At 34.2% G+C, this 24688-nt stretch overlaps 1 pseudogene; it reads left to right on the top strand.

The window, feature by feature from the left end:
* The first annotated feature begins 229 nt into the window (after positions 1 to 229).
* Positions 230 to 357, top strand: LOC112321215 (U4 spliceosomal RNA; annotated as a pseudogene).
* The last annotated feature ends 24331 nt before the right edge of the window (positions 358 to 24688 follow it).

The raw sequence follows: 24688 nt of genomic DNA on the forward strand, positions 1-24688 counted from the left end.
AATACCAATGCTAAGTGGTATTAGGTATTTGAATGTCATAAATAAAGATAATTATGTCTTCATTTAAAGAAATAATCAGTAGAAAACCCAGGGTAGGGGAAAAAACAACAACAACAACAACAAAGACATCAAATTATTTAATTTAGAAACAAAAGAGGTGATATAATTATTGACTTTACAGAAATAAAAAAGAACATAAGGAAAGTACCGTGAAAATTTTATGCAAACAAGCTTTGTGCAAGGGCAGTATCATAGCCAAAGAGGTTTATCAGAGGTGGGATTATTGTTAATTGAAAATTTTATGCAAACTAATTAGATATTCTATGTAAAGTGGACAAATTCCTAGAAAGACACAAACCACCAAAACCGATTAAACATAGAATATCTCAGAACTATAACTAGGAAAACTATTAGTTAGTAATTTAAAAACTTCCCACAAGGAGAAATTCAGGAAATTCAGGTCTACATGACCTCATTTATGAATTCTATCAAATTTAAGAAAAAATTAGTACAATTCTTCAGAAATTCTTCCAAAATTAGAAGAGAAGGTAATACTTGCATACTCATTGTATAAGGCCTTTATTACCTCACTATTAAAGCAGGATAAAAACATTACAAGAAAAGAGACCAATATAACTTACAACCATGGGCAGAATAGATCTATTTTAGCAAATCAGAAAGAGCAATTTATATAAAAGCATTATATACTGTAGCCAGCCATGTGTGATTTATCCCAGAAAGTCAAGGTTAGTTGAATGTAGACAAATCAATCAATGTAATATGCCAACATAATATAATAAAGGACAAAAATGGCATGGTTATTTCAGCAGGTGTAATTAAATCATTTGACAAAACCCAATCTTACATGATAAAAACACTTATCGAAGTAGGAATAAAAAAATAACTTCATCAACCTAATGAAGTCCATCTACTAAAATCCCATAGCTAACATCATACTTCATGGTGAAAGTCTAGATGATCTCCCACTAACATCAGGGTGTCTACTCTTACATCTCTATTAAATATCTCACTGGAGGTTCTAGCCAAGCCGCATAATGAAGAAAAATAAATAAATAAATAAAAATTTATAGTTTGGAAATGAGAAAGTAAAACTACTTCTATTTGAAGATAGCACAATCTTATATAGAGAAAATCCTAAGGAATTCATACACAGGAACACATAAAACATTGAAAGTATTAAATGAGTTCAGCCAAATTTGCAAAATGTGATGATAATGTGCTTAACATTGTATTTCTACATATATCAGTGATGAACAAATATGTTGATAATAGCCAGATTTTTTTTAGAAAAATAAGTTTATTTAGGAACCACAAAAAATTGCAATTCATGGCATACAATCTAATGGTGAATGACTCTCAAATCCACAGAAACAAAGAGGAGGAATACTCTTTGATGGACATGGGAAAGACTGTTGTAAACAAAGTCATTGGAGGAAACTAAAAGTTCAAAGCACAGTGACTTTCCATTGGCTGAATTATGGCAGTCTACCATTGGCTGAGCTGTTACTGGGCAAGGAGGAATCTTCCTGTCCTCCAGCTGAGGTAGAAAACTAACATCACTTCCTGTCAAAGAGTCAAGGTAGTCTCTTCCTACTGGGGTCCTTGGCACTTAAACGGGAGGTCTCTCACCTAGCCTCCAACTTTATTTTAAGTGAGGTTTATGTTTATTAATGTTCACAGTCCAAATATGATGCTATTTAAATAACATAAAAAGCAATAAAATATCTACAAATAAATTTAACAAAGAAAATGGAAGACTTCACTGGAAAATATAAACCATTACTGCAGGAAACTGAAGTCCTAGCTGAATGGATAGGCACCGTCTGTGCAACATCATCACTATCAAAACTCCACTTCACTCTGGTTTTGAAAGTCACGAGGCGATCCTGAAATTCATGTGGAAATGAAAGGGACCCAAAAGTGTAAACACGCTCTTGAAAAAGAACATCAGAGAACACACACTTTGTGATTAACAAAAACGCGGAGGTACAGTACTCATTGTACTGGCCAATAGGTAAGAAATACACATCACTGAGACAGTACTGAGAGTCCAAAAATTAACCCTCACGTTTATATTTTGTTGATTTTCAACAAGAGTGCTAAGAGGTTCAGTGGAGAAAGATTTGTCTTCAAAAACTGGTGCTGGAAAAGCTGCAAAGGAACGCAATTGAACCCTTATTTCCCATCATGTACAGTGATCCAGCTAAATGAACGATAGACGTAAATGTGACTATGAAGCATTTGGAATGTACAGTAAATCTTTGTGACCTTGTATTAAGCAATGTATTAAACAAGTTACCTTATCCCACTGGAGAAGGGCTCTCTGGTTTGAGTCAGAGGCTCAGAGACCAAAATGGTTTATATACTATAATTTTGCAACTAACTTGTAGGAAATAATCTGTAAATAATGAGTAGGAGTGGCTGCCAGCTTGACCTCGGCCACTGTTCTCTCCTTGTTTCCTGTTCTGTGGGAAGGAGATGTGACCTCCTTGTATAGATGGAATGAAGTCAGTACTATGGTTTTTGTGGGATGACTTTGGTGTCCCTCCTCTCTCACTACCTTTAAGAGCAATGTATTTATATTGGTATCACTATATTGTATTTATTAGATTCGCATCAACCTTTTAATTACAAATAGTAATACTGATCAATCTCCATTTTAACTCTTTGTTATTTATCTTTGTAATGCAAAAACTAATCATTTATAAAATTCTCAGATACTCCACAAGAAGTAATCATAGGTTAGATATTAATTTAAATTGAGGATTTGCTTTATATAGATAAAGTTTCAATATATGATTTTTTTAGAAACTAAAATGTTATAGACAGGTTAATATGAGCATTGAAAACTTGGAAAAGGTTTCACATTCTACATAGCACTTTGGAGTGTGGAAAATGTGTTTTGCACATAATTATTTTTCTCTCAGATAATATTCAAAGAAACTTTTCTTTAAAATTTTATGGGATATATAACCTATATATTTTTTAAGATCTGCAGATTCAAAGACTTCTGAATTTCGGTATTTGACTTAATTGACAACATATTTCACATAATGCAATTCTAAATTCTTATTCAACAATGATAAAGCTAGATTAAAGGTCATAATTAATGAAAGAGACATTTGAGAATTCAGTAACAATACAGATATATTGAAATGAAACATGGAGTTCTCTTTGATTTTATAAACTTTAATGTAACAAAATTTTTCTCTTTGCCACATTTTGATTGATGTTCCTGAAAAGAAAGTAAAATGAAGGTGGAATCAGGGGAGGGAGGTGGTGATGGCTGGGGTGGGGGTTAAATGCAGACAACTGTACTTGAACAACAATAAAATAATAAAAATTTTAAAAAATGAAAGTAAAGTTAGGCCTTCATCTACTAAAACAATTTCAAATAACATTTTACTTCTTTAACTTAATTTTATTTACCTCCAAAATCCCTCCTTTAACATAGCATGGTGATTACAAGTGTTATTTATTTTTAGTTCATAGTATTAAGCTCCCATTAATATAAGTAATATGATCTCTTTTTAAAATCTAGAGAAAACTATTTTGCAACAATACAAAAATTCTGTAACTTCAGATTATCTTGTCATACAAAGAAAGTTTAAGACAAGTTAGACAAGTTAGTACCACACATCATTGTCCCCTATACATTTTTGGTTAATAAATATTCTAGACTACTCTTTTTTAATTAAAGTATTTTATTTTTAGAGCAGTTTCAGGTTTACAGAAAAAATTGAGTAGAAAATACAGAGATTTCTCATATATCCCCTTAGTCCCCCACCTCACATATAGTTTTCCCCTATTTTAATGCTATTAATATCAATATATTGCAATTTTGTGATTCTTTTGTTACAACAAGGGAGCCAATATTGCTATTATGAAATCCATAATTGACACTGGGATTTACTCATTCGGTTATTCAGTCTACCAGTTTTGACTAATATATGTTGATATGAACCCACAATTGTGGTATCATGCAGAATATTTTCACTACCCCAAAAGTCCCCTATGGTCAGGGTATAACCCTTGCCCCACCCAGCTCCTGCAAATCCTGATATCCATAGTTTTGCCTTTTTTTTAGAATGTCATATAATTGGAATCATACAGTATGTCATTTAAAACTCGTTCATTTCGCTTATAAATATGCACACAAGATTCCTCCATATTGGTTTGTGGTTCGATAGCTCATTGCTTTTTATCTCTGCATAACCTTCCATTACACGACTATACCATACCTTGTTCATATATTCACCTATTGAAATACGAGGGGGGACCCAAACAATGGAATTTTTTTATTAAAGAACTCTGTGTTTATTCTTACATGTTTAAACTTCAGTCACCTTTAAAGTACTCTCCATTTCATGCAATACACCTATCGAGGCATTTTTTCCACTGCTCAAAAAGTTTTTGAACACATAGATTTTGATGCCTTTTGGTGCTTCTGCCATGTTCTGTTTCACCTCTTCCACATTGGCAAAATATTTTCCTTTGAGAAATTTTTTCATCTGGGGAAACAAAAGAAGTCACTCTGAGCGAGATCAGGTAACTAGAAAGAGTGGGACACAGGGGTCATAGCTGTTTCTGGTCAAAAGCTGCTGAACACTCTGTGTGGTGTAAACAGGGGTGCTCATAAATCACCCATGGTGAAATGGGCAAACCTGTTGAAAAATTCTTCAAAAACAAATTCACTGAAGCTTAATGTAGACTCTCACAACAATGCCAGCTGGTTCACTGACACAGGTCGGTTCCTGAAACACTCACTTAGTAGGGGAAACCTGTACTACAAGGGCCCACCCCCAGAAGGTAATTTTGTTTTTTTGTGGGGTCCCCTCTCATATATCTTGGTTTCTTTCAGGTTTTGGCAATTACAAATAAAAGTGTTAATTTGAGTAAATACCTAAAATTGTAATTGCTGGATAACATAGCACTAAGTTTAGCTTTGTGATAACTGCTCAACTGTCTTCCAGATGGTGCATTATTTTGCATTCCTACCAGCAATGAATGAGCACTCCTGTTGTTCCACCAGCTCAACAGCATTTGGAGTATTCAGGATTTTGAAGTGTAGTTATTTTTAACAGAACCTTGTTTTAAATTGAAATTCCCTAATGACATAGATGTTGAACATGTTTTTCTAGGCTTCCTTGCCTTTTCTAGATCATATCTGTGGAGATGTCATTTCAGATCTTTTGTACATTTTTAAATTGGCTTTGTTTTCTTAATGTTAAATTTTAAGAAATCTGTGTATTTCAGAGATCAGCCCTGAGTCAGATAAGTGTTTTGCAAAGATTTTCTCCCAGTCTGTGGCTTGTCTTTATATTTATATATATCCTGACACTCATTTCTATTATCCATAATCTTTTATAGTTAAAGATACACCCAGTGCCAATTTTGAAGCAAAATTTAATTTATAATGACCAAATTTGATAATCAATTTAGCCTACGTGTGTGTGGGCATGCATGTGTGTGTATAAAGTATATGACATATTGGTTTCATGTAAATCTTGGAAAACTTTTTAACTCCATTGCCAAAAATACTGTGTACATTCAAATACTTATGCATCACATCCATCGGCTGATGGTCTCTCTTATACACGGATCACATTTAAGACTATTTTCCTTATGAGATGTGCTTATATACAGTGACAGAACTTCAGAAATGGAAAAAAAATGCCTATCTTACATTTGTGAGTATCGCCAAAAGGAAAAAAAAAAACACTGGATAATTATCTGATTGCTTGTTTTGACATCATGTAGACAGGATCCTATTTTTCATCTGATGCTTTTAAATTGATTGAAATTGTTTTTCTGTGGAGAGGTCTTCCCTCTTTTATTATTCATTCTAAGCTTGAGCATTGTCTTGTCATTCTGGTTTGTCACAGTGACATCTGATTTCATAGGAATGAGGTAATCAGTATCAAAATTGCTTTTAGGAAAAGTGGTTATCTAATAAAAATATGGGAAAGTCTTTTATACAGAATGCTTTCTTTACCTAATTACATACTCCGAGTAGATATGTGCACTGTTTTAAAAGTCTTTAACATGCTTATTCATAATTAAATATTAAACAATGAAAAAATGATAGCTAAATTTATGCAGAGGAACATTTGAATATGTAGTTTATAAACTGGGTGTCATAGTCCAGCTAGGGTAGTGTAGGGACTTCCTATGTTTTTCTTTGTATACTTTTATTAAGGAAATTTGAGTCACAAAAAAGTAGAAAAAAATGGTATAGTGACAATTATTGTGCCCAAGTGTTATCATTTCATGATCACATGACCTGCAACACACACCTCCCCAACCGTTTCTCATCGTCCATGTTTTAGTGCCACGTGGTTTTGAAACTACCTCAGCAGATGCAGTTAAAAGCATTTGACAAAATTTTGGATATGAAATTTCTTTTACATATTTTACAATATATATGCAAGATGATTTCATAATTCCCTTTTAAACATGTATGCAGTTCATTCAAAATATTAATATCATAAAACATGCAGTGTTCATACAGTCTCTCTCTCTTTGTCTCTCTGTCTTTCTCTGTGAATTCCTTAGGATTTCCACATACAAGATTATGTGACCTGTAACCAGAAATAGTTTTAACCTCTTCAGTTCCAAACTATAAATCTTCATTTTCTTATAAGAATACTGCTGTTTTAGAAACTGATTCTCCAGGCCAGGCCACCCCGACAGACACAATGTCAATCCAGGGACTCCTGCTTTTGCCAGTTTCCTGACTCACATAATTGTGAAGAAAAGTATTTGTCTTAAGCCACTATGTTTTGAAGTAGTTTGTTACACAAGAACACATTAAAGAAAACAAACTATTTACAGTGTAAGTACTTTAAACACTAGTAGGGTATAGCAAATGAATGGCGATTTCACCAAGCCATTTGAATAATAACAATGATAAAAACAAAAGTTGTGATGTTCTCTCTGATTCAAATTGTGCATCCCCTAAAGTGTGAATGTTGTAGTCCCAACCTGCATTACTCCAGAGTGTAATATTTTGAGATAAGGACTTTAAAGAAGTGAGTAAGGTTAAATGAAATTATATAGGTTAACCCTGATCTATATGATCTCATTTGGAAAAAGGGCTTTTGAAGAAATGATTAAATTAAATGGAGACCCTTAAGGTGAGACCCTAATCCAATATGACTGTTGCCTTTCTACAAACAGGGACAGACACTAGAGAGGTGTCCAGAGAAAAGGCCCTATGAGAACACAAGGAGGAGGCAGCCATCAGCAGGGCAAGGAGAGAGGCCTCAGGAGAACGGGACCTGCCCTCACCCTGGTCTTGGGCTTCTCACTTCCAAAACTGCGAGAGAAAAAAAAAAAAATTATGTTGTGTAAGCCACCCTGTGACTGTAGCATTTTGTCATGGTAGCACTAGTAAACTAATGCAAAAGGTGAAATTTGTTACATGCTTGTTTTATACCAAAATCTGTGCAAAAGCATTAAACAGAGTTAATTTCATTGATTTGTCACAGCAGCGCTACAGGCAAGGGTCGCTGATATCTTGTGAGGAATGCATCTCAGCTCTTTCATTCTTCATTTCACATGATAGGCGCTGGTACCACAAAGAAAAGAATATTGAAATTTATATAAACTCTATGTGGTATATGCAATATAAATTTGTTCACAAAACTATTTTAATGTAAGGAAAGCAGGTCAATAAGATCTTTTAGGACAAGTTTGAGATCTCTGTACTGGATTTATCTCAATTATTTCTGAAAGTGTTAGGTCTGCCAGAGGGTACACATTAAAACTCACACCTTACTGTAATTTTCCCTGTAGTCCTCAAGCAGAAATGATGCCTATTTGATATCATTTGGGTTCTTTCTCCTTATGAAAATACATTAATGTCTCTTCACCAAACACATTTTGGTAGTATGTCCATGTTTTTAGGCTTTGAATATATAATTTGTATAAGGAAGTAGAGTATGATTCTGGACAGAGAATAAAAATGAATGGCACCTACACCTGTCCTCAGGGGTCATGCAACTGAGTAGTGAATAGAGGCTTATACCGGACTGTACGTACAAACAAAAAAATAATCTATGTAAATCATGGATGCTTTCACTGAAAACTGATTTAAATAATCCATTTCAATAAACTTTTTGTAGCCAAAGGGGATTTGGCACTGTTGAACCTACCCAAATGTTCTCTGATACATTATTGCCATCAGCCTGGCGCAACTCAGGCAATTAGCTGGGCCTCTCAAGATGTGTGCCCTCCAGGGGCCATTTTCTCAGAAGTAGCTATCCTTGCTTCCTGTCCTATGGGATTTTCATGAATTTATAAGTTAGAGAAGAAGCTAAGGACAGCATGTCTTATTGTAGATGTCTATTTCTTCCTTGTCCCAGAATCTTCTTTAGTGGGCTTTTAGATATTGACATTATTTTGTCTTTGTGCACATGTTATTATCAGTTGAGGTATTCTTTGGAATATAAATGGAAAAGTGTTTTTAACTCTTGCCTTGGATCGCCGTGACTTGACTTTGGCACAAAGCCTCAATTCCTAATTGCTTATTGAAGTTTCCACTTGCAGAGATTCCATTTCCACTTCCATTAACTCTTTCTCATGGTGTGACTTTTGTTTCTCCATCTAGAACTCCCCAGTTTTCTGTGGTGACAACATACACTATTTCATATTTGTAACCCTCCTTCCAGTGATACCCTATCTTTGTGAAAGGTAGACCCGTAGTGGTTTCCTGACTTAGAGATTTTCAACTTTCCCATAGCATAAAAATATGCTCCATTTTTAATCTGGAAACAATAAAGTCTCCCTTGAAATGCATTTCTCCTTTAATGACTATGCTGTTTAATTGCACCAAAGCATTAATAAAATCTTCGCCTCCCCATCTTTATTCCAAATGCACTCCTCAACCCACTGGTGTCTAGTTACCACTAAAAGTGACTCTGGCCACTAGTCACTTCCTAATTACTAAGATTGGTTGGTCCACATAGTTTTCACCTTACTTGATCTAAGAAGCATTTGACACTTTGGGTAATTTACTTTAAGCAACTTTTATAGATGTCATCTTCTCTTTTTGTTCTTCTACCATATCTCTTGTATGTCAGTCCTCTCTATTTCTTCCTTCTGATTATTGTGGTCACTATCCCCTTGCCCACATATCCGTTAAGATAATGTGGAACAAAAGCAATCATTGCAGTTGCAGGATGTGGTGGAATGCAAGATGTGACTGTAGAATTGTCTTCCCACAGGATAAAATCAAGAATCTTTAACAGCATATGATATTCTTCCTGAAATTGTACCATAACCTGCATTTTTCCTTAACTCATAACACTTTATTTTCTATTATTATTAAAATCATCAATAAATATTTATTCCAAGTACCTTAAGATTTATTTATTTTTCACTAGTGTGGAATTCCTTCTCCACCCATCTTCTAATCTTAGTCTAATGTGTTTATATTCTACCTGTTTCCTTTGACGGTTACCCTTCCATGCAGAATCTGTGTCTGAACCTCACAAGTCACACTTTCTCTCTTACGCATCATTATTCTCTTCTTAGCTACTGGAACAATACTGTGTCAAATAAATCTGCCCCAGCCATCCCGTCTTAGAAGAATAACAACAACAACAACAATAACAAAAAGTGACAACGGCAACAACAGTGACAATAACAGCTGAGGCAGCCAACCCATTATTCCCTGGACACCATAAGTCTCTCCTACTGTTATCATTTTGCTGTTCTCTTTCATAGCAAATATTCTCTGAAGATCTGTTAACTCTTGGCATTTCTACTTTCTCAGATCCTGTTGCCTATACAACCCTCTCTAAACTGACTTTCACCCATACCTTTCAGAAGATACAGCTTCCATTTTATTTTAGATAATCCAAACTATTTGCATTATTAGATAACACAAACATGTAATTATTCTGTCAAATTGCTATTGAAATTTGCAAATGTTTGATCTCAAGTTCTGTGCCTAGGTCACCTAACACACACTTACTGGGCCAGCATGTGTCCGTGGGGTTTATGGGTCTTTATTGCTTCTGGTAATAACTCTCTCTCTCTCTCTCTCTTTCTCTCTCTCTCTCTTCCCCTCTCTTCCCCCCACACCATTTTCCCTAGGGGGAGAAACAGTGGTTGGCCCCAGGTTCACTCAGCATCTCTTATGGCTTCCCCAAGTCATTTTATGCTTGTTGTGATCTCCCAGGATAGAAATCAAAATAAATCACCGAGGAAAGCTCAAGCAAAGGCTTTTTAGGCTTGTGTACAAGGGAACCAGCACCAAGAGAAAAGGAAAAATGGGCTGGTATCACAACAAAGACTGGAGAAATTTTTTGAAAGAGGCTTAGGCAGCTAAGTGACATCCAGGCATACAGAGAGGCAGGGGCTTTTTGACACTTGTACAGTGTAACTACATGGCCATTCATGCATCACACGTCACGTTAGCATGTCAAATATCCATCCTGGGTGTTTTATAGCATTTAGATAAGAAAGACCATGGAAAGGACAGACTTTCTTACTAACATGCATGCCCGTTCCTGAGAGAAAGAAACAAAATTTAAACCCACCAAAGTAATCTTGCACACAGCAGTGTCCCTCAGTCCTGTTGCTTTTTGGCTGTAAAGAGAAGGGAAGGCTCCAGGAGCAATCAGTGGGTTCGTGGCTTCCTGTCCACTGGGCCCAGGGAGTAACCTGTCTGTCTCTGTGCCCTTGCTTATCTGTGACTAGTCCCTTCATAAATAAAAGAACCCACCTCACCTTGAGTGAGTTATTTGCTTCCCGTTGTGATTGTGGTTGATCAGCGGTACATGTCTTAACCTAGAAGACAAAGAGACTGTGAATGTGAGGGACAGAGACACTGCTTTTGTGAAGTTTGAACAACTGCTGCCAGGCTCCAAGTCCAGAATACGTAGTCTGCATCTCCTTGAGCTCTTTGTCCATTGCTTTGTGCATCATCCTCATCACAGAGATTTCCAAAACATGCTCGGTGTTTCTCCAGCTCGGTGATTTTCCACTGGGTTGCCACAGGAATGTTTAGAACACGCAATACCTGACTATCTATCAGGGACACTGACCCCTTTTCCTTAGATTGTCAAAAAAAAAAAGAAAAGAAAAGAAAAAGAAAATTGACAGCAGCCAATACAACAATAGTTATCTGGTGTGAATGAATCAAAATTATACCTTTTTTAGTCAGATTGGCAAAAATATATGTTTTTTTTGGTGTGCAGAAGAACTTTAGTTATTATTTTGTGTGTGCCGAGAGATGAAAACTTTGAAAATCACTGCTCTAGCTCAATGGTTATACCTCGGCCGTCTACTTTTATAAGTTTCTCACTTATTTATGTGCATTCTAAACAATGCTATCTCTCATTGCTTGACCCCAGGTCCTTTTCTATATCTACTCCCCACCCTTGTTTGCATATACTCTCAAAACTGTGTAGACCACATATACAGTAACAACTCCCAGAACTTACACCTCCTACCTAGATCACTACCAGGCTCCAAACACATCTAATTTATGACTGCATAGAGCCACTTAGAAATCTAAAGGCATCTTGATTTTCACATGTTCAAAATGGAATTTGGGTAAGCAGTTCTTTGAAATCTTCCCCTCCCCTAAACCTCTTCAATGAATTACCCCACCTGATCATACCAAAGCATAGGAGTCATTCTGTTCTTCCCATTTCCTCATGGCCTACACCCAACACTTAATAAATCTTAAAAAGTCTTCATCCAAAATGTACCCAAGTCATTCTATCTTTCTCTCTTCATCACTGTCACCCTAGTCAAAAACAAAACCAAAACCAACAAAACAAAAGCAGGCTTTAGTGATTTCTAATATCATGTATTTGTATCTTTCTTGTCTCCATTTATTGCTATTAAGTTGTTGCCCACATAGGAAGCCAGAGTGATTTTTTGAAATATAACTCGTATAAGTCACTCCGCATTTTAAAACCACTAGATGACTTCATATTGTAATAAATCTTATGTATCTACCATAAGCTTCTAGACATATTTTGATTTTGCTTCTAACTATATCTTTAACTTAATCCAATGCTAGGCTTCCTCTGTTTACTAACTCCAGGACTAATAATCTGTTTCTGTTGCTTGAGCTTGCCTTCCTTCATTCTTTTGCCTCTTGCTTAGAAATCGATATTTTGACTGGAGCTGCAACAAGAATCTTGTGTTTAGAAAGTGAAAAGCAAGCTGGTGACAAAGGGCCATGTGATGAAGTTGGGGCAGGAAGGTGACACATGAACTTGGAGCCTGATGACACATTAGTTCTGCACTGCTGACCACTGGACCTGTTGTTACACGAAATAGATACCACCTATTAGTTTGGGCCAATGGTATTTGTGACTTTGCAATAACAACAATAATAAAACCAGTAGATTGTGTTTTAACAGCCTAACACAACTTTATCTGATATATCTCCACTAAGATAATGTTATATTACTTGCCTTTCTGAAATTAATATAGAGTTTCAACTGTATTTTGATTATTTTGGGTATAGTATAACAATTTTCATCAGGTATGGGACTGGGATTCTAAAGTTTGGTACCTGCCTGACCCCTTAGGAGGGGTAAGTCTTTAGTACAGTCTTTTCCCACAGAAAGTAGGACTTTGCTAGGTAGAATTCTCTGGAAATATTTCCCAGTTGTTCTTCTTCCCCTCTCTCTACTACAGCCACAAGTCTTTCTTGACTGTCAAGTGAGAACCTCGTAGGGTACCCGGAGACAAAATCCATTAAGATGCCTCCGCACTTGCCCATAAGACTGGTCCAGAGAAAGTTCTTATATTCGTGTTAGTCTATACTCAGCCCACAAATTTCACAACATTACTATTTCAGTGTAACTTACAGTTTGCAGTCCCAGAAGTTTCTGTTCCAGGTACGTACATCTTTGTTGTGATTCTCTCTATTCACCTTTTTCTTAAGATTTCGGGGTGGCTGTCTGCCCTGTAAACTCAATTCTCTCATGGGTCCCTAAAATATACTAGTTTTTCTATTTGTTCAACTTCTTTGTTCTGTATTTATTTTAACATGAAAGTGATGACTTACACGACATGTTGAAGGGGAATTTGGAAGTTCAGAGCACTGATTTTTAATATTTCTGTCCTGATGAGGCTTGTGCTTTTATTCATATTTTATTTGCAAAAAGTACTGACTTGTCCTTACCTAGATTCAATTGGGTCTGGAGAATATAGCTGCTGGTTGTTGAGATACTTCCAAGTGATAATTCTGTGAGAAGGAAACACAGATTTGGTCATCAAATAGGTGTCTCATTCAAAGAACAGAAGTAGGAAAAAGGAAATATCAGACTCCACAGTAGATATTTTATATGTGTGATCTTATTTACTCTCTTAATTACTATAAGATATAATATTGTCCTCATGTAAGAAATTGGACCAGAGAAGTTGTTCAAATGACCAAGGACACATAGCTCAATGAACAAGTGATCTGCCATTTTAACCAAAGTCCTTATAACCCCCCAGACAATAAACTTTGGAATAAAATTGATTTTAGTTAATGATTTATTGGGATATAATTTTGATATGATAACATTTATGAAATAATTTGAGAAGAATTAGTCATTGCACCAGAGAATCTTCTAAGCAAAGGGCATTTCAATTGTCTTTATTTATTCAAGTTGATTCTGATATATCTGCTACTGTTTGTGTGTAAACTATACAGCACAGTCCCTCTTGATTTTATGAAGCGTGATCACATTTGCTAGGTCAGAGAAGCATACGGGTTTTCAGCCTCAGTGAGCCATCAACAGCAGTCCAAGGTTTTTTCTATATTATGGTTCTCTCCGCTTTGTTGAATAGCATTTTTAATGCAGTGCCTTTTTGTTTTGCTATAAAGGGAAGTTTTTGAAACTTATTACCCTGTCTATTACAGTTATTCTGTGGTTGTAGCCTTTTCTTTCTGAAAGATACCTTCCTATCTGTTCTCTAGTTTTTGACTTAGTTTTAGTTTCGTGCCTTTTTTTATTTTAAAATATTTTATTTATTTAATTTTTTTTAAAGAAAGGGAAAAGAAAGAGAGGGAGGAAACATCAGTGTGTGAGAGAATCTACCAGTTACCGCTCTCATTCCCCTAACGGGGGGACCTAGTCCACAACCCAGTCACGTGCCCTGACTGGGAATCTAACCAGCCACCTGTCAGTCCTCAGGCCCCATGCTCAATCCACCGAGCCACACCAGCCAGGGCATGTCTTCTTTTAATGTAAATTATAATTAAATATGGAGATTTTCCCCCTTCCCATCTGTGTGCACTATAAAGAGCCTGACATTTTTGGAGCTTAATAGATACTACTTTTCAAAGTAAATGAATAAATTACTCAAGCCAGATCACATTGTATATCTCCATATACACTTAATAAATTGACCAATGAATACATTAATATAAAATGTTGGCATTTCTTCCTATGTTATAACTGAAACTCATTTAATGCAATTAGGTATATGAAATACTACCATTCAGGATTAAAGTGATTGTTATTTTAAGTATTTCTCAGAATTCAAAATAATACTTATAATTTAAGTTTGAAGAAATGTGATCTATGGGTCACTGTTGAAAATCAAACTTACAAATTGTTAGTGGCTTGAACACAAGAAGTACTGCAACTTTTGAAACTTTTTCAGATTTATTTAAGTTACCTGATATTGCATACTTGTGTCATTTTATATTCCCTGTGTATATGGGGTATATATGGAATATGATATATGTGCATTGAATACAGAATGTGTGCACACATTCCTACATCTATATATGTGGCTCCATGGCTACTGAAGGTAAAAGTGTATTTCAATGCAAATTATATTGATTTATTACCAATGAATGGAAATTTTTTTCGATGAATAAGCCTCTAGCTGTGTGTAAACATTGGATTTCACATAACACTTCTCCTCTGGGCGCTGTTTCATGTTAATGACCTTTATATTTTTGAATCTGCAATACCCTGAAGAGACACAAAGCAGTAATGCAATCATCAAAGCAGGATGTGGAGCAGTTCATTCAGATAACTGAGTGTAAGGGGCCTTTTCCACATACACAGAGCTGGGGGAGGCGAATGAAATAAATTAACTCCAAGCAGACCGGAGATTTTGCTGGCTGATATAAATAATGTAATAATATTGAATTATTGTAACATTGTTATATAATAGAATGCATTTACATATAAGAGGGCCATATGGAAAGACCATTTGGATTCCAGTGATCTGCTTTAGTTTATGCCTTTCTACTTACTAAATCAGTGGTTTAGAGTACATCTCATGAATTCTAAGAAATCTAGTTTTCTTATATATAAAATACCCATAATCTATGTCTATGATTTAGTTCTCCTTCCAGATAATGCTTTAAATGGGAGTATTTCATTGCTAGAAATAATTAGCAACTATTGAAAATGAAGAGTCCAATTAAAAAAGTGAGAGTGCCAGACATTTATCTCAATTATATTTTACTTTTTATGTCTTTTGATATTATGAGTATGTTTTTTAAAAAGCTGAAGAACATATGAATAAATACAATACACATACAAATTTTTGATATCAAGATATATGACTACAGGTATATATTATATACGTTAACATGTTTAGATTATTATTTTGCCATAAATTAATAACTAATATGTTTGAATGATTAATATAGTTTAGATATTTTAAAGATTTGTTTATGTATGTTATTTAAGGTTTACTTACTATCCTAAATTTATGATAACTATTGTCAACCTATCAAGATTAAGTTATTTAGCCCTGGCTGGTGTGGCTCAGTGGGTTGAGTGCCAGCTTATGAACCAAAGGGTCACAGGTTCAATTCCCAGTCAGGTCACATGCCTGGGTTGTGGGCCAGGTCCCCGGTAGAGAGCATGTGATAGGCAACCACAACAGGAAGATCAGGTTTCTCTCCCTCTCTCTCTCTCCCTTCCCATCTGTATAAAAATAAATAAATAAAATCTTTTAAAAAATTATTTATAACCACATGGTTACTAATTTAGATATTCAGGTTTTGAATTCAGAGAGTTTGACCTGAGACAGTACTCTTTACGCCAAAAAGCCATCTACATGCACAGTCCTTCATAGAAAATTGTTACATACAGACACATATACTCATTTACTTAGAAATTCATGTCTAGATTTCTGTAATATACTATGGTGAAAAACTCAATATTTTTGTCAATCTAAAAACTTAAGCTCAACACTTTTCGTAAGAGTCATCATTGAGATTAGAGGCTACAGATTATTCATATTTATTACTGTATATTTTCTCATTGCATAAATACAAAATATTTATCTATTTCAACATTAAGACATCTTTGAGATTTTCCAACTTGAACTTTACAAAAAATGCTGACAGACCAATCTGCAAAATAAAAGGATCAAAGGCTCCTTGGAGAAATGATTAAGTCTAGTGCTGGAGCAGGAAATGTTCAAGATAATTCTGGAGTAACTTTTGTGTCAGAGAGTCAGAACTTACTTTAAAAAAAAAGAAGAAACTGTGCAATGATGAGGTATGCCCAAAGAGATACCAAGTGAAAGACCTCCTAATGACCAAAGTGGAAGTATTTGAGAAAAAAAATACATAAACTATTATTGGATTTAACCCAAAGCATAAAATACATTTTGATTGTTCTATACTTGCATAAGTGAATTATTAAAAAATACATAACTATTACAAGCGGAAGGATTACAAATAATTTGTGTGCATCAGTCTTAAAGAAGTGGGGCTTAACTCCACACTAGTTAAGTGTCAGCAGTGCAAAGTGAATTTCTCCCAGAGAGTACAGTACAGAAAGGAGAAATCTTACTTTTACAGTGGAAACGTATTACCTCATGCAGGTGACCAAGGTCAAGAAGTCTGCATCGACAGTGAGGTCATGTTCACAGCAAGTGTATCCTTGACATGTGGTGACAAAAATGTTCTTTATCTCTGTGGAACTTAGTTCCTAAAATCAATAGCCATGAGAAAAATCTAACCATGAGGAAAATAAAAAAAAATGTAATTTGAAGAATCTTTTACAAATTACGTGATCATTAGTATTCAAAACAAGGAAAGTCAGAGAAATCATTAAAGCCAGGAGGAACATATGGAGAAATAATGACTAAAAATCACGCACTGTGTGGTGCTGGGAGGGGAAGACCCTGGAATAGAAAAGGGAAGTTAGGGAAAAACTACGGAAATCTAAATAAAACATGGATGTTAGTTGATAATAATGGGTAGATATTGGTTTATTTATTGCAACAAATAAACCTTTCTAGTGTAAGGTGCTGTAGGTTTACAAGGGAACTCTACTACCTTGAAAATATTTTTATGAATTTAAAACTGTTCTAAAAGATAGTTTGTTTATAAGCCAGTCATTTTCTTCATTCTGCAATACCATCTGGGTAATCTATCAAAGTTTTCGTATATATATTTATGTACTTCTGAGATCATTGTGTGTCTGTTAGAGTTCCAAAAATATATCCTCTTAAGTACTATAGTTTTTAAGTGAGACTTGATTCTGAATTGGGGAAATTCACTTTGTACTTCTTATACAGAGGAACTTGGGTGTTGTGGACCTTTGCATATTCATATGAATTTATGAGGTCCCTTATGTCAGGTCCATTAAAAGCATGTTTCAGTTTTTATCTAAATTTCATTGAATCTATAGTTCAGTTGCTAGAGAATTCACATATTTTTAATATATTTCCAGGTAAAAACTCAGTGTATCTTTTTATTTGTTTAGGGGGTATTTATGTATCATTTTTATTGTTTATTTATTCATACATACTTTCTATTGTGGATGCTGTTGTGAAATGTTATTCTTTCATGTTAAGTTTTAAAATGTTTTGTTGTATATAAGAATGAAATTTTTATGTTGATTGTATACCCAGTAAATATCTAGTACTTTTTCATATATAGTAAAAAGTATGTTTTTCTAATTATTCTGTTTGTATGGTGAATTACATTGATTATTATTTTTTTAATGTCTAAGCAGTTTTGCATTCTTTTAGAAAGTCAGTAGATTAAGGTTTTTCTTGAATTGTACTGTTTATGTTTTGGTATCAAGATTATAAGCATAAGAATGTGAGTTGGGTAGAATTACTACTTTTTATTTTTCACTGGAATAGTGTGTGTGTGTTTAGAAATAGAATTTCAGAGTTACATACAGTCTCCAAGTTATGGTGATTTGACATGATTTTTCAGCTTTATGATTGTATAAAAGCAATGCACTTTTAGAAGAAATTGTACTTAGAATTTTGATCTTTTCCTGAGCTAGTGATATAATTATGATCTCTGTTGTGATGCTGGGCAGTGGCAGCGAACCACAGTTTTCCGTCAGCCGTGCTATCTCAAGGATACAAAACAAGTACTGTGTTACATGACTTAGCCAACAGTAGGCTAATGGAAGGGAGGCTAGGCTAGCTAAGATGTTTGGTAAGTTAGGGGCATTACATGCATTGTTTGACTTAATAATTTCAATTTACAATGGGTTTACCATGACATAACACCATCATAAGTCAAGCATAGGTATAGATACAGTTATAGATGATATAGATATAGTAGTAACAATTTATACTTTTGCTCATTTTTGCATAAATATTAACTTGGTTTTATAGTTGAAATTCTTGGAATTGTCAGTTATTTTAATATTTATTAATCTGATCTGAGTGAAATATCTCATTGTTTCATTATGTATTATCTAATTTATATGTAACATTCAACTTCTTTTCACGTAGTTATTGAGAATTCAAAATTCTTTACCTTAATGCATTATTTTCTCCTCTGTATGTTCTTTTATTGAGTTTTTAAAATTTTTATTGCTTTGCAGAAATTTTGTATATATTTTGAGTAGTATCCTTAGTTATATATTTTGAAATGTTTTCCCCAGTTTGTACTTTATATTTTAATGTTATTTATTTTATCTTGTGTTGCTCAAGAGAAAAAAATTAAATATAACAATATATCTCCATCTGTATTTAATTCTGTGTTTTCATTTTTTAAAACAATTTCTATTCTGCTCAGGTCATAAAGATAGTATCTTATTTTCTACATATCATTTGAGACTTTGTCTAATTTTTTCTACTCCTTTTTTCTCTTTGTCTACTATTTTACCAACATTATACTGTAGTTTTATCATAATTCTTCCTATTTTGTAAGACAATTTCCTTGTCTTATGTTTTTAGTATTCTCATACTTCTTTTTCTTTGCTTTTTACTTGACTTTAAAAACATTTAGGTATCTATCGATCCACATTATTATCATTATATTTAATTTATTGGAGTAAATAAGAATATTTAGATTTAAATCCAATTTTCATTTTAGAAACTAAGCGCCTTTAGTGATTCTAGATGACTACGTTATTGTAAAAAGCATGGCCATGCTATTTTGTGACATGTACTTCATCATGGTATGATTTTATGATTAGTTCATTCTAAATAAATTCAGTGCTTCATCACTCTATTGATGTATCTTCAGCAAAATGCTACTGATGAATTTCAAATGACTAAAATTTGTCCTTGTAAAAGCACCAAAAATCAGCTGCCTGAAGAGGTTTGTCCTGTAATTTTTTAAAGTTATGGTGCAGACTGCAGATTTAAAAATCTTGTCTATAAATTTAACAAATATTCATAGTAATCCCAGTATAAGCAGATAGATATAGATATAGATGTAGATATAATTTGTTTTGTTTTACAGTTTTCTTTGGTATTTAAAAAAAGTTCCAAATATTATCTACCTCACTGGCTATTGTTTCTTGTCTATTTTGCTGGTTCTTCAATGTTTCTGTGAGTTTTACCTTTTGGCTATCGTCTGGCTGGGTGCTAAAGTGTTGTCCTTGTCTCTAGTTTAATTAATTCCTTTGAAGATCTCAGTAATTCATGGTTTAGAATACTATTTACATATCTTTAAGGTTTATATATTCAGGTTAAGTGTTTTATCTATTTCAAGGAAAAGTTGTCAATGGCTTTCTTTATCATGGAGATTGAAATCCAAGGCCCTTAAAATAAATTGTAAAGTCTTATGTCCATAATCCTGCTACCCCTGCCTCTATGATTTCCATTTTGAAGGTTCCCCAGTTAGCCCACTGTACCCCAGCCACACTCTCCTCCTTACTGGTTCTCATCCTAGAGCACTGCTCACAACTCCATTTCTTTGGCTTGATGTTTCTGCTGCCTGGAACTCCTTTCTTCCACATACCACATTCCTTATTTCCATCATGTTACATTACAAATGTAATATTCTCTGAACCCATATATAAATAGCCCTCTGAGCAAAAGACAATAATATATCATAATCTATAAGGCCTTATCTGATAAGCTGAATGATTCCCACACACCCTCACAAAATGACCATGCCCTAATCCCCAGAAGCTGTGAGTATTATCTTACCTGACAAAAGGTACTCTGCAAATATAACCAAGTTAAGGGTTTTGAGGTGGGGAGAATATTTTGGATTACCTGGTGAGCCCAATGTAATCATGCAGTTGCTTATAGGAGGGACACAGGAGGAGTCAGATCCAGACAGAAGGAGGTGAGATAGTGGAAAGGAGATGGGTGTGAAACAGAAAGCTGATGTGAAGCAGGGAAGGAGCCAAGAGCTGAGGAATGCAGGCCACTTCTAGGAATTGAAAAGCAAGGAGACTGATTCTACCTTGAAACTTCCAGAAGGAATTTAACCTTGCTAACACCTAGATTTTAGACTGCTGACCTCCAAAACTGTAAGAGAATACATTTTGTGTTCTTTTAAATCCCTAATTTTGCATTAGTCTGCCATAGTAGCAATAGGAAGCTAATATTCCTCATATATCCATTTATCTCTCTGAACTTTTCTCTTACTTCTGTAGAGCTTTCTATTGGCCACATTGACCCCTTTGCCTGTCTTCAAGCATTAAGGGCATGTGATCTCCATCCCCCTCACTGGTTTTCCATTTGTAGTATCTTGGCTGAAATACTCTTCTTTAAGTTATCTGCATGGCAGCTTCCCACACATCATGCAAATTTTAAGTTACTTTCCAGCAAGACCCTCATGGCCACCTTCTTCCCCTGTGTCTCTTTTACTTACATTTCCTTTTCTTTTCCTATTTCATATTTTTCTAATTTTTGTACCTGCCATTATGGGATGTTATTTATTTAACCCTCTTATTAGAATGTAAGATTTGTGTGGGCACAAGACTTTAGCTGTTTTATTTATTGTAATATCTCAGTATGTCACATAATTATTGATATATAATAGGTGCTTAATAAATATTTGAATGAATGAATTAATATTAGCAACTTCTTAATTCATCCTATTTCCATTAACCTGTATTAATTTTCTCAATGAAATTCATAGATTCTACAAGTAATAAATATGAATTATTAATTATTCATCCTATATCTATTCCCATACTCTATACTAAGTTATTTTTTTAAATTCACTTCCATATTATAAATGTTTCTCATAATTTCTGTCAAATGGAAGGTTTTGTAAGCATTTTTTGGATGCATGCATAAATGAGTATGTGAACAAAGTGCTGTATATCTGAAATTATATTTATAAAGTAAAACACTCAAAAATAATTTTTTTAATTAAAAAAATTAAAACAAAATTGGCATCCAGATGAACTATGCCACATTTGCCTTTGCACACCTAGAATCTAGATGAGTGCATACATATAGTCATACTCACCAAATGCTTGCTGAGTGAACTAATGATGAAGATAGTTTACTAAAATCATATTAATGTATTCTTATTTAAGGCATATGTGAAAAATGACTGATATCTAAGAAAATGGGGATATTTCTTGTGACAGTCTATCCTGTGATTATCCGTTATACTATTCAAAGAAAAAGCAAGTGGTGAGCAAGATTAGTCTCACGGGTCATGTCTTGTCTACCCTTGAACAATTGTTATTTATCTAAATTATTAGCAACTCTACAGACTTCGTGGTGTAATTTAAAAGTGCATACTAGTCTTGGATGTTGGGGTAGTGGAAAGGGACTGTGGGTAATGAGAATGGGAACAAAAAGAACAATTAAAATAATACCTTCTCGCAGTAAAAGGGAAAAAAGACTAATTCATCTTAAAAGGGAACGTATTTGGGAAGGATAAATTTCATCCTATTTTATTTTAGTCTATAATATATTTAAGTTAATCGTGTCCATTGGTGCTTATGAGTCCATTATGTAGCAGCAAAACTCTACCTGTTTATTTAGCCTGCTGACCTATTTATTTATCGTTACTCATCAGGGTATAACTCAACATCATGCTTATCAGCTACTGTATCCCTAACGAAATACTAAGACTGCAATGTTTCACTGAACGTTTGTTGTGGAAGAGGTGAACTTTTGAGACAGACATTACTACTCGTTGTTTCAGTATTACCTCTTGACAGATACATAGTGTTCTGCACCCTACTCGCGGATGTGTGTGTAGACATCCCTGCAGGTCTGAACGAAGATGTTAAGAGAGATAAACGCTATGCAATAATGAATAAGAAACTCTGCTAATGAAATAGGCAAACATATATTTGTGTCTGTATTAAAACTTCGATATTTTTTTCAGCTAATTTATATGTCTACTTAGTAGCTAATATGTAGATATTACATATTACAGCTAATTTTTGCAGCTAATATTTTGCAGCTAACTTACATACCTAGATTTTTGCAGCTAGTTTACCTTTTATTTTATACAAAATATGTACATTTTAAATTTGTAGATATGTAAAGTTTATTACCCAGTATATAACAAATAATGATAAATTTTGTTGAAAAATAGCATATTTTGAAACCAACCAACCAAATTGTAGTTACTAGAGTTACTATAACATATATATAATGACTTGTACAAATTGTGGGAGAATGATTTTCAAATTGAGGACCATTCTTCTAGTAAAGATATCGAGATTAAAATATGAAAAATTATTTTTAAAGTCTCAAAAACTTATTTCTTATATGAGTGTTGAAATGCTTCCCTTGTAGAAGAGCAAATGCGTATGTACTTTCAATGAACTGTTATTTTATTTTCATACTCAGGAAAACTCTCAAGTTTTAATCAACAAATTTACTAATAAATTTTTAAATCCGATTTTTGTATGTAATAAATCTTTTACAGTTTGTATGTATATGGAATTATTGTGAAACGATGGCTTTTTTAATGAATGCCAACATTTTTTACTGTGATATATTAGATAACTTTTATTACAATTTTGTGTTATCCAATATTATTGAAAATAATCCATTTTTCATTATGATACATTGCTTTTATTTTTGTAATAATAATACACTGTTCGCTTTGGGAAATATTAAATTGAATATATTAAGTAGGCTCTCATCTATTCACACCATTTGAGCTATGAAATTCTTCTGTTATACATTCTATGCTAAGTCAAATAAATTTCTAATTTTGTCAGTTTTCTTTTCTTTCTTTCTTTTTTTTTACTAACAATGTTCTGATTTCTCAAAGCCAATTTTAAATTCTCCTGTATTACCTTATAAAGGCTATAGTATACTAAGACAAGAAAGTACACAGATTTATCAATTGAAAGCAAATAACCGTGAGTTAAGGCCTGAGAGGAAATTTGTGATTAAACTGTCTCTCCCACCTTGTATGAACAGATCTAAATTCCAGTTTTCATTCCGAAGAAGTGTTAATAAAAATATCCAACCTTCTGACATTCAGGGGTTTGTGAAGCTTAAAAAGCAAGATGTTTAAGTTAAGATACACAATATTTGTAACAAGCATGTATTCATTATCAAAATAATCGTAATTAATTGACATTTTGTACTCTCAGTTTTTGTATTTCTGTTCTGTTTGTTTTCTGTCCTCTTAGTTGTGTTGTAAATGGCAGTAAGCTGAATCACCCTCTCATTATCTAATGGCTTCTTTCTTGGAGTCCTCTTTTGGGGTTGTATTCTGCTTCCAGTGCTAAGGTAACAATATGTAAAAGACAAAATCCTAATGAAACTGTTGGGAATGACAGTAGTGTTGACTTCCTCTCAGCCACATGGGAATGGGCTTTGGCATGCCACACTTCCATAGGGAGAGAGTCCTTACAGTTTGTGCTCCACTGAGTACCTTGTGTGAAAAAATGCTTCTTCCTTTCAGACTGTGTATGTGCTTCTTTGTGGTACTTAAGCCGGTGTATTACAAGGCACTTGGCCAGCTCCACTGCTATATCTGTGCCCTGTGGGGGGGGGACAGTTCCCATCTCGTAGCACAAGAGGTGTGCTTGACAATCCTGTTGCCCTGGGTTGTCTGCCGGGAGGAACCCACTGGCCGTGGGAGATCAATGCCCACTATTGGAGCTGATCTGGAGCTGTCTCTTCTCTGTGAGAGTGAAGTGTTGTGGTGCCTCGTGTTCCGTGATGAGTTCAGACACCGAGACGCAATGGGCAGCAGAGATCACTTGCTCCACAGAAACCAAGCGCATAATGAATATGTTTTACATATTTAAAACTAAAGAACTAATATTTACGGAAGTGAATTTTCTGATTAAAGTGTTATATACTCAATATAATTCCATAGAAGGATGAATTATTTCTTACTAAATTGTAACATAATCTGTGCATGTTAAATTTGAGTCTCCTTAGCAGGGGCAATATAGGGTATTGATTATAAGCACAAATTGAATGCTTTCTTTTTCTTTTGATCTTCATATTTGAATTGCAAACACGATCAGTCATAGGCCCATTTTTGTAAATCCTACATACTTTCATTTTTTCT

Source organism: Desmodus rotundus, chromosome 1 (assembly GCF_022682495.2).
Source record: "Desmodus rotundus isolate HL8 chromosome 1, HLdesRot8A.1, whole genome shotgun sequence".
Taxonomy (NCBI): Eukaryota; Metazoa; Chordata; class Mammalia; order Chiroptera; family Phyllostomidae; genus Desmodus; species Desmodus rotundus.